This window comes from Macaca mulatta, chromosome 1, assembly GCF_049350105.2.
Source record: "Macaca mulatta isolate MMU2019108-1 chromosome 1, T2T-MMU8v2.0, whole genome shotgun sequence".
NCBI lineage: Eukaryota > Metazoa > Chordata > Mammalia > Primates > Cercopithecidae > Macaca > Macaca mulatta.
Window position 1 is genome coordinate 227,544,454 of NC_133406.1, and position 11,813 is coordinate 227,556,266.

The following is an 11,813-nucleotide window of genomic DNA, read 5'->3' on the forward strand; positions in this document are numbered from 1 at the left end:
CAAATGTAATTCAGCCTTTAGACCTCACTTTCAGATTATAAGAGAAACAAGGGACAAACCAGCAAGTTAAAGTAATCAAACAAATGCAGAATGTGGGACATTCTATAGCAAAATGGATCCAATTTTCAAAACAAGTCAAGGACATAAGGAAAACAGGGGGCAAAAGAAGTGGGGGATGTTCTTGCTTATAAAAAGACTTAAGAGCCATAATAATCAAATGCAATGAGTGGAGGAATATGACTATAAACTGACTAATCATTCTTATTTAGGATTTTTTAATGTAAGTTAGACGTGATAATGATACGAGAAATGGCCTTATTTTTTAGAAATATTTTGCGGTGAATGGAATACTATGTAGCCATAAAAAAAGAATGAGGTCATGTCTTTTGTGGGAACATGGATGAAACTGGAGGCTACTATCCTCAGCAAACTAATGCAGAAAGAGAAAACCAAATACCACATGTTCTCACAAGTGGGAGCTAAATGATGAGAACTCACGAACTCAAAGAAGAAAACAACAGGCTGGGTGCGGTGGCTCACGCCTGTAATCCCAGCACTTTCGGAGGCCGAGGCGGGCAGATCACAAGGTCAGGAGATTGAGACCATCCTGGTTAATACGGTGAAACCCCGTCTCTACTAAAAATAGAAAAAATTAGTCTGGCGTGGTGGTGGGCGCCTGTAGTCCCAACTACTTGGGAGGCTGAGGCAGGAGAATGGCGTGAACCTAGGAGGCAGAGCTTGCAGTGAGCCGAGATCGCGCCACTGCACTCCAGCCTGGGTGACAGAGCGAGACTCCATCTCAAAAAAAAAAAGAAGAGAACAACAGACACTGGGGTTTACTTGAAGGAAGAAAATAACTATTGGGTACTAGATTTAATACCTGAATGATGAAATCATCTGTACAACAAACCTTCATGACACAAGTTTACATATATAACAAACCTTCACATGTGCCCCCAAACCTAAAATAAAATTTTTTAAAAGCAATTTAAACAAAGGCATAAATATTTTGAGGTGAAGTAGTATTTTGAGGTGAAGTAGTATTTTGAGGTGAAATGACATGGTGTCAAAGATGCGCCTTAAATGACAAACAAAGAAAACAAAGAGAGAAAGGCAGGGAAAGAGAAAGAGATAAAGAATGGTTAGATCAAGCCATATGATGAAAATCAAAACAATGAAATTGTTCAATTTGAGAAATGGGTCTGCAGGGGTTAATTATCCTACTTACTATATTTTTGTGATGAAAATATTTATAATAAATTTGTTTTTTTTTTTTTTTTTGAGACAGAGTCTCGCTGTCACCAGGCTGGAGGGCAGTGGCCCGATCTCGGCTCACTGCAACTTCCGCTTCCCAGGTTCAAACGATTCCCCAGCCTTGGCCTCCTGAGTAGCTGGGACTACAGGCGCCCACCACACCTGGCTAATTTATTTTTTTGTATTTTAGTAGAGATAGGGTTTCACCATGTTGGCCAGGATGGTCTCAATCTCCTGACCTCGTGATCCCCCCACCTCGGCCTCCCAGAGTGCTAGGATTACAGGCTTGAGCCACTGCACCGGCAGATAAATTTTTTTTTTTTTTTGGGGGACGGAGTCTCGCTGTGTTGCCCAGGCTGGAGTGCAGTGGCCGGATCTCAGCTCACTGTACGCTCCGCCTCCCGGGTTTAGGCCATTCTCCTGCCTCAGCCTCCCGAGTAGCTGGGACTACAGGCGCCCCTCACCTCGCCCAGCTAGTTTTTTTGTATCTTTGGGAGGCCAAGACGGGCGGATCACGAGGTCAGGAGATGGAGACCATCCTGGCTAACACGGTGAAACCCCGTCTCTACTAAAATGTTTTTTGAAAGTCAATCATTGGCTGGTCACGGTGGCTCATGCCTGTAATCCCAGCACTTTGGGAGGCCAAGGCGGGCGGATCATTTGAGGTCAGGAGTTCAAGACCAGCTTGACGAACATGTCTACTAAAAACCCCCATCTCTACTAAAAATACAAAAATTAGCCGGACATGGTGGTGGGTGCCTGTAGTCCCAGCTACTCAGGAGGGTGAGGCAGGAGAATCGCTTGAACCCAGAAAGGTGGAGGTTGCAGTGAGCAGAGATGACATCACTGCACTCCAGCCTGGACAATAGAGTGAGACTACCTCTCAAAAAAAAAAAAAAAAAAAGGAAAAAAAACGGAAAAGAAAAAGAAAGTCAACCGTTATGGCACTTTGCCAAAAATATTTCAGATGATCAATATATCACCTCTGGATGGACTATCTGGTCACCTCTGGATGGACCATCTGGTCACATCTGTGCTGATAATGGCTTTTCCATACAGGCCAAAAATAGAGGCACACACTAAGAGTCAGTGAGAGGGGCTCTTGTGGAACTGCTCTGTCTTCATTATGTACTAAAGAAACATTTTATTTCCAAACCCTCCTTTACTTCAATGGAACAGGATGATGCAATTCATTTAGAAAATGCGTCCCATAGTCCCCAGACTTGCCTGGACTGCCTAAAATATATAGAGCAAAACCAAGCAATTTGGTTTGCTCATTCCCAGAAAGAAATATTTCTTTAGTGCAAGCACATCAAAAGACATGTTTTTATGATCTAGACTCAAAAAAAAGTGAACGTAAGAAAACCGGTGAACACGTTGGGTTGGGAATAAGAAGAGCTGAGCTGTGCCAATCACAGACTGTGTGGCCTGCAGCAAGTTGCTTCATGGTGCGTGAGATGGCACTGAGGGGATTCCCAACTTGGCTGCTTCTTTGAACACATCCCTCTCATGCAACAGGAAGCTTCTCCTTCCAAGAGATTCATGAACAGAACATGAGCTAGGAGGTCATTTGTTGGTTCCCTTTCACTCTAAGACCTTCTGATTTTCTGACTCAGTTGCCAGTTTAGCGCATGCATTGCCCATCGAAATGTCAAATGTATGTTTCAAGCCAAAGTACATGACAGAAGCATGTTCACAAATAAAAAGCTCCGTAGGCTGACAGGTGTCCTGTCTGTGACTGGATCAGCCATTGTACCTCTTCTTTTTTTTTTTTTTTTTTTTTTTTTTTGAGATGGAGTCTCGCTGTGTGCCCAGGCTGGAGTGCAGTGGCGCAATCTCGGCTCACTGCAACCTCTGCCTCCCGGGTTCAAGCGATTCTCCTGCCTCAGCCCCCCGAGTAGCTGGGACTACAGGCGCACGCCACCACCCCCAGAAAATTTTTGTATTTTAAGTAGAGACAGGGTTTCAACATGTTGGCCAGGATGGTCTTGATGTCTTGACCTCATGATCCACCAGCCTCGGCCTCCCAAAGTGCTGGGCTTACAGGCGTGAGCCACCGCACCTGGCCCATCATAATTCTTCTATCTGGAGTACTTACTTTCCAGAAAAGACAGTAGCTTGTTTCTGGATCGATTGATCAACGTTTGGTTTTCTACAGCAGTGATTCTAGAGCATACTAGAAAGGCTGGTCCAAGAAATGTTTGTGTGTAAAGTAAATGTTTGCATGTAACATGAGATCATGTTACAGAAGCAAAGCACCTTCTTCTTATGCATGACACTTAATCCTTGCAACAGCTCTCTAGGAAAGACACAGATGAAGAAATGGAGTCCCGAGAAGGGAACCTAGGACTTGCTTTCCCTTTTCCAACCTATCTGTGTGAGGCAAGATTTTCTTCATATACTTTAACCAAAAGCTGACTAATTGAACGCAGAAGCAGATATGAGAATCCTGCTATCCCCTATCATGCCAGACACGGAGGAGGTTTGCAACAATGTAAGACAATGCTACTCTTCTCACAAATTGTTTTTGTTTTGGAAGAGGTAGTTATTTTTCATAAAACGCATTATGTTAATATGCAATGGGTTTATTATTGTCATTTTAAAATGAATAGACAAATACATATTTTTAATTTTCTCAGTTTTAACTTCTAGTATATTAGCTATTGGCAAATATGCCACATAGACAAAAGCTCTCTCTGTGGGCTTAATAATATTTGTGTATAAAGAGGTCCAGGCTGGGTGTGGTGGCTCACGCCTGTAATCCCAGCACTTTGGGAGGCCGAGGTGGGTGGATCACGAGGTCAGGAGATCGAGACCATCCTGGCTAACACGGTGAAACCCCGTCTCTACTAAACATACAAAAAATAGCCAGGCGTGGTGGCATGCGCCTGTAGTCCCAGCCACTTGGGAGGCTGAGGCAGGAGAATCGCTTGAACCCTGGAGGCAGAGGTTGCAGTGGCTGAGATCACGCCACTGCACTGCATCCTGGGTGACAGAGGGAGACTCCATCTCAAAAGAAAAAAAAAAAAAAGTCCTGAGGTCATGTCAAGTAAAACATCTTCATAAGCATGACACTTAATCTTCGCAACAGCTCTTTAGGGAAGATGCAGATGAAAAAATGGCCTCTCAGAGAAATAAAGCTCCCTTTTTCAGGGACACACAAAGAGTAAGTGGCAGAACCAGAGTTCAATCCAGGCCAGCCTGATTGCATGGCTTCACCTATGAACCACCAGGCAATGCTTGCCACCAAAACGGCCAAAGCTCCTCTTCCCAAGGATGCGTTTTAGTGACTCGATCTGATTACATGAAAACACACTAAAGAACCCTGGCTGAAACCCATCCAAACTTAACCTGTGATCAGAACTGAAATCCTTGCTTGTTCTCCACATACCAAGTTGATTCAACGGAGTCCCCATTCAGTCGTTTGCTAAAGCGGTAAGAAATTCGCATGGTGGGCCGGGCGCGGTGGCTCAAGCCTGTAATCCCAGCACTTTGGGAGGCCGAGGTGGGCGGATCACGAGGTCAGGAGATCGAGACCATCCTGGCAAACACGGTGAAACCCCATCTCTACTAAAAAAAAAAAATACAAAAAACTAGCCGGGCGCGGTGGCGGGCGCCTGTAGTCCCAGCTGCTCGGGAGGCTGAGGCAGGAAAATGGCGTGAACCCGGGAGGCGGAGCTTGCAGTGAGCTGAGATCCGGCCACTGCACTCCAGCCTGGGCGACAGAGCGAGACTCCGTCTCAAAAAAAAAAAAAAAAAAAAAAAGAAATTCGCATGGTGTATCAGTTACCAGGTCTTCAGTTGCAAGGAACAACAGTGCTATAGTTTAGATGTTTGCCACCCAAATCTCGTGTTGAAATTTGATTCCCAGTGTTGGAGGCGGGACCTAAGGAGAGGAGTTTGGGTCTCTCATGAATAGATTAATGCCCACCCTGCAGGGGTTGGGGTGAGAGTGAGCTCTCACTCTGTTAGTTCCTGAGAGATCTGGTTGTTAATAGGTGAGTGCAAAAGCAGTTACAGTTTTCACATTGTTGGAATTTGCCGTTTTATATTGGAATACATTCTTAAAAATAAATGTGGTGATGTTATACATCATTTTAATGGGCATCTCTCGCTTTATTTATTTATTTATTTTTTTGCTGATGACTTATTACTTGCTGTTTAGTTTATGTTTATTTTAGGTTATGGAAATATTAGACAAAAAGCAAATTTGAGCAGTTTTCTTATTCGCGTCCAAAATGGGCCACAAAGCAGCAGAAAGAACTCGCAACATCAGCAACGCATTTTGCCCAGGACCTGCTAAGGAATGTACAGTGCAGCGGTGGTTCGAGAAGATTTGCAAAGGAGATGAGGACCTTGAAGATGAGCAGCATAGTGGCTGGCCATCGAAAGTTGACAGTGACCAATTGAGAGCCATCCTGAAAGCTGATCTTCTTACAACTGTACGAGAAGTTGCGAAAGAACTCAACATCAACCATCCTATGATTGTTCGGCATTTGAAGCAAATTGGAAAGGTGAAAAAGCTTGATAAATGGGTGCCTCATGAGCTGACCAAAAATCAAGAAAATCATCGTTTTGAAGGGTCATCTTCTCTTGTTCCACACAACAGTAAACCATTTCTCAATTGGGCTGTGACCTGCAATGAAAAGTAGATTTTAAGGCCGGGCGCAGTGGCTCACACCTGTAATCCCAGCACTTTGGGAGGCCGAGGTGGGTGGATCACGAGGTCAGGAGATCGAGACCATCCTGGCTAACACGGTGAAACCCCGTCTCTACTAAACATACAAAAAATAGCCAGGCGTGGTGGCATGCGCCTGTAGTCCCAGCCACTTGGGAGGCTGAGGCAGGAGAATTGCTTGAACCCTGGAGGCAGAGGTTGCAGTGGCTGAGATCACGCCACTGCACTCCGTCCTGGGTGACAGAGGGAGACTCCATCTCAAAAGAAAAAAAAAAAAAGTCCTGAGGTCATGTCAAGTAAAACATCTTCATAAGCATGACACTTAATCTTCGCAACAGCTCTTTAGGGAAGATGCAGATGAAAAAATGGCCTCTCAGAGAAATAAAGCTCCCTTTTTCAGGGACACACAAAGAGTAAGTGGCAGAACCAGAGTTCAATCCAGGCCAGCCTGATTGCATGGCTTCACCTATGAACCACCAGGCAATGCTTGCCACCAAAACGGCCAAAGCTCCTCTTCCCAAGGATGCGTTTTAGTGACTCGATCTGATTACATGAAAACACACTAAAGAACCCTGGCTGAAACCCATCCAAACTTAACCTGTGATCAGAACTGAAATCCTTGCTTGTTCTCCACATACCAAGTTGATTCAACGGAGTCCCCATTCAGTCGTTTGCTAAAGCGGTAAGAAATTCGCATGGTGGGCCGGGCGCGGTGGCTCAAGCCTGTAATCCCAGCACTTTGGGAGGCCGAGGTGGGTGGATCACGAGGTCAAGAGATCGAGACCATCCTGGTTAACACGGTGAAACCCTGTCTCTACTAAAAACACAAAAAATTAGCTAGGTGTGGTGGTGGGCACCTGTAGTCCCAGTTACTTGGGAGGCTGAGGCAGGAAAATGGCGTGAACCCGGGAGGTGGAGCTTGCAGTGAGCTGAGATCGTGCCACTGCACTCCAGCCTGGGTGACAGAGTGAGACTCCATCTCAAAAAAAAAAGAAAAGAAAAGAAAAGTGAATTTTATATGACAACCAGTGATGACCAGCTCAGTGGCTGGACTGAGAAGAAGCCCCAAAGTACTTCCCAAAGCCAAATTTGCACCAGAAATTGTCATGGTCCCTGCGTGGTGGTCTGCTGCCAGTTTGATCCTCTACAGCTTTCTGAATCCTGGTGAAACTATTACACTTGAGAAGTATGCCCAGCAAATCGGTGAGATGCACCAAAAACTGCAATGCCTTGGGAGGCCGAGACGGGCAGATCACGAGGTCAGGAGATCGAGACCATCCTGGCTAACATGGTGAAATCCCGTCTCTACTAAAAAATACAAAAAACTAGCCAGGAGAGGTGGTGGGCGCCTGTAGTCCCAGCTACTCAGGAGGCTGAGGCAGGAGAATGGTGTAAACCCCGGAGGCGGAGCTTGCAGTGAGCTGAAATCCTACCACTGCACTCCAGCCTGGGTGACAGAGCGAGACTCTGTCTCAAAAAAAAAAAAAAAAAACCAAAAAACTGCAATGCCTGCAGCTGGCATTGGTGAACAGAAAGGACCCAACTCTTCTCCACAACAATGCCTGACTGCACGTTGCACAATCAATGCTTCAAAAGTTGAATGAATTGGGCTACAAAGTTTTGCCTCATCAGCTGTATTCACCTGACCTCTTGCCAACCGACTACCACTTCTTCAAACATCTCGACAACGTTTTGCAGGGAAAATGCTTCCACAACCGGCAGGATGCAGAAAACAGTTTCCAAGAGTTTGTTGAATCCTGAGGCATGAATTTTTACACTAAAGAAACGTACAGACTTATTTCTCATTGGCAAAAATGTGTTGATTGTAATGGTTTCTATTTTGATTAATAGAGATGTATTTGAGCCTAGTTATAACGATTTGAAATTCATGGTTTGAAACCGCAATTACGTTTGCACCAACTTATAAAAAGAGCCTGGCACCTCCGTTCTGTCTCACTTCCTCTCTTGCCATGTGATCTCTGCACATGCCTGCCCTGCTTCTTTGCCCTCTGCTGTGAACGAAAACAGCCTGAGGCTTTCACCAGATGCTCAATCCTCCAGCCAGCAGAACCATGAGCCAAATAAACCTTTTTTCTTTATAAATTGCCCAGCCTCAGGTATTCCTTTATAGCAACACAAATGGACTAAGACAAACATAAGGGAATGAATTCTCCTACATAGCAAGAAGCCCACAGGTAAGGCAGGCTGCAGGTTCAGTCTGTTGTGGCTCTGGCCTTGTTTCTCTGTCTCTCTCGTCTCCTCTGTTTTTGGCTGAGCCTCCGTCCCATGGCTGGATGCCAGATGGGAGCAGTAGTTCCAGGTAGCACACTCAGAAATAGCCACTTCTAAAATGAAAAAATCCATCTTTTTCTTGGGCCTCTTTTTAGGAATAAGAAAACCTTTCCCAGAGGCTCCTACCCACAACAGAATTCTCTTCTCTTCTCCATAGTCACGATTAGTCCCCGTGCGTCTTCTTTTTTTTTTTTTTTTTTTTGAGACGGAGTCTGGCTCTGTCGCCCAGGCTGGAGTGCAGTGGCCGGATCTCAGCTCACTGCAAGCTCCGCCTCCCGGGTTTACGCCATTCTCCTGCTTCAGCCTCCCAAGTAGCTGGGACTACAGGCGCCCGCCACCTCGCCCGGCTAGTTTTTTGTATTTTTTAGTAGAGACGGGGTTTCACCGTGTTAACCAGGATGGTCTCGATCTCCTGACCTCGTGATCCGCCCGTCTCGGCCTCCCAAAGTGCTGGGATTACAGGCTTGAGCCACCGCGCCCGGCCTTCCCGTGCGTCTTCTAAATCAATCACTGGCAATGGAAATGAGATCCAGATTGAATTAGATTAACTGCTTGGGAGTAATGGATGTTGGGGAGTTGACCACAGATTGTCACCTCTCTTTATGAATGACAAGTCTGTACAGCAATAATGGCTAGAGACAGGTGCAGCATCTCACTGTGGATTAGACCATTCTCACTGAATAGCAAAATTCATTCCATGATTTCAGCTCTCAGTGGTTGGAGACTATCACCAGGCGAGCTGGGCACAGGTACGGCAGCCTCAGGGCCCTATAGAGCAGGCTCAGTGTCCCTCTTCTCCCTTTGACAGCCAGGTTTGGTACTTTAATGACTGCTGGACATGTCAAAGTCCTTTTGTTACAATTCTGATAGATGTCTTAATGGTGTTGCCCTGGCCTCCAAATGTATAGCTGTTGACTGTCCCCACAACAGAACGAAACGTAATTTTCCAGAGAAACAGTTCAGTTGAAAAAATGGTCATGTTTGCATTTCCTGAATGCATGTTCAGAGGTAAGAAAACTGTGTTTGCTTTGAAGAAAAATTAGCAGTAATCATAGGTTATGTGAAAAGTCATCTGACAAATTTAGGAAGGTCAGTACATGCAAATATTTGTTCGGGTTTTCAGGCCTGAATGCAAGGCTGGAGACACTTAGCCTTTATTCTAAAGGAGCCTCTTTAAACTATTGATAAATGGACTGAATTTCATCCAAAGCTCAAGCTGGAGCAATGCTGCCAGACCACAAATTGACTCCTTGCAGTGTTATTTCTGGGGCAGCTGTGGTGTGGATAACTCAGAGCATGCACTGATCTATAACCAAAGGCAAATGGGCGTCCTTTGGGCACCAGCTTCTACCATCATCAACTAACACTCTTCTCATTTTTAGGACTTGGCCAATGGTCTGTGTGGATGTGTTAGCTTGTTAGGAAAACACACAAAAACAAATTGGAGAGTCAATAAGAAGGGATTTAAATTGATATTACAGAGGTGCAATAGCAGAATCGGGATCATCAGCCTTCCCACTGACACTAAGGTCAAGACCCAAATCCTTCACATGCCCATGAGGCTGGGCATGACCTGACTCCACTCACTAGCCCAGCCTCCTCTCCCGCTGCTCCCCTTGGTCTCTGCATTACAGCCACGTTGGCCTTCCTTGGCTCCTTCCTGCCTGAGAGCCTGGCCACGTGCTATTTCCTCTGCTGAGAATGTTCCTCCATCTGTCCTGTCTTGGTCTGCCTCCTGCTAGCCACTCAGACCCCATTTAAACATCACTTCCTCAGTGAGAACTCTATGACCCTCCCAAACCAGCTTTCATGTCCTTGTGCACTATGCTTTGAATGTGTATGTCCCCCCAAAATTCATATGGTGGAACTTAAACCCCTAGGTTTAAGAGGTAAGGACTTTTGGGAAGTGATTAAAAGTCACGAGTGCTCCACTCTCATGAATGGGATTAATGGTCTTGAAAAAGAGGCTTCAGAGAGCTGCCTGACCCTTCTATTTCCTCTGCCATGTGAGCACACAACATTTTACCTTTTACCCTCTTGCCTTTGGCCACGTGAGGACAGAGCAGCAAGGCACCATCTTAGAAGCAGAGAGCAAGCTTTCACCAGACATTGAATCTGCCAGTTCCTGGATCTTGGACTTCCCAGCTTCCAGAACAGTGAGAAAATAAATTTCTGTTCTTCATAAATTACTCAGTCTTGGGCATTTTGTTATAGCAGCATGAACAGACTAAGACACTGGGGTGTTGTTTTACTTCCTTCTCCTTCAATGTACTCACCCCACTGCACCATCTAGTTGTTAGTGTGATTATTTGATTGCTGTTAGTCTTCTTGTCCCATGACAAAAATATTCGAACGAACAGGAGCGAAATTGGTGTTTCCTGCTTGATTTCCGGTACTTATTCCAGCGCTTGGCACAGAGTTAGCTACCAATAATTTTTTTTTTTTTTTTCTGTTGCCCAGGCTGGACATTGCGGTGGCGCAACGAGATTGTGGTGGTGCGATCTCGGCTCACTGCAAGCTCCGCCTCCCGGGTTCAGGCCATTCTCCTGCCTCAGCCTCCCCAGTAGCTGGGACTACGGGTGCCCGCCACCATGCCCAGCTAATTTTTTGTATTTTGTTTAGTAGAGACAGTGTTTCACCGTGTTAGCCAGGATGGTGTCCATCTCCTGAGCTCGTGATCCACCCACCTTGGCCTCCCAAAATGCTGGGAATATAGGCTTGAGCCACCGCACCCGGCCAAATATTTCTTGAATGGATGAATGAGGTCAGCTTCACAGTTCTCCTGTCTTATTTCAGAAAAACTGATTAGTCTTTTTTCAGAGATTGCTTATAATGGGAAATAGATCTTCACTGAGCTGTCCCAAGTATTTTGTGTGTGATAGCCAACGTATGCATTCTCCTCCACCTTCCTTAATGCATATCTCATCCTGCTTTGTAGGACTCTCACTAGTAAGGGTTGAGCTTAGTGCACTTTTCTGAACACTCACTGTTCATCTTTACCTTCGTGTACCAGAAAACTTTCCTTTTAGGATCTCCTTATCCTCCAAGCTGCGCTGATAAACTAGTCTCCAAGATTCAGAACTGTTCCCCATATTAACTTATCTGTTGTTGCATAACGTTACTATGAAATTATATTTCATATTTGTTATTTTTATAATTTGTCTCCACCACAACAAAGAGGGTAAGGACCATCTCTGAAGTGTTCCCCGCTCTAGCCCCAGTGAGGCTCTAGCCTCAACTGCTATTTGCTGAATAATACGTTACTCCAAAGTTTAGCATCTTAAAAGAACAATAACTTCTTATTTTCTTATAGTTTCTGTTAGTTAGGAATTCTGGAGTGACTTAGCTGGGTGTTTCTGGCTCAAGGTACCTCATGAGGTTGCAGTCAAGATGTCAGCCTGAGCTGTGGTCAGCTGAAGGCTTGACTGGGGCCAGACAATCCACTTCAAGGTGGCATCACTTACATGACTGGCTAGTCAGTGGTGGTTGTGGTTAGGAGGCCTCAGTTCTTTATTATGTGCATGTCTCCATATGGCTGCTTGAGCATCCTCACAATATGGCAGCTGACTTCCCCTAGACCAAATGATCT

The 11,813-nt window shown here is 45.3% G+C and overlaps 1 pseudogene; it reads left to right on the forward strand.

Annotated features, from left to right (window-relative positions):
- The window catches only part of LOC144337598 (histone-lysine N-methyltransferase SETMAR-like), a 29,490-nt pseudogene extending 21,710 nt beyond the window's left edge, over positions 1–7,780 (forward strand).
- Positions 7,781–11,813: the final 4,033 nt, after the last annotated feature.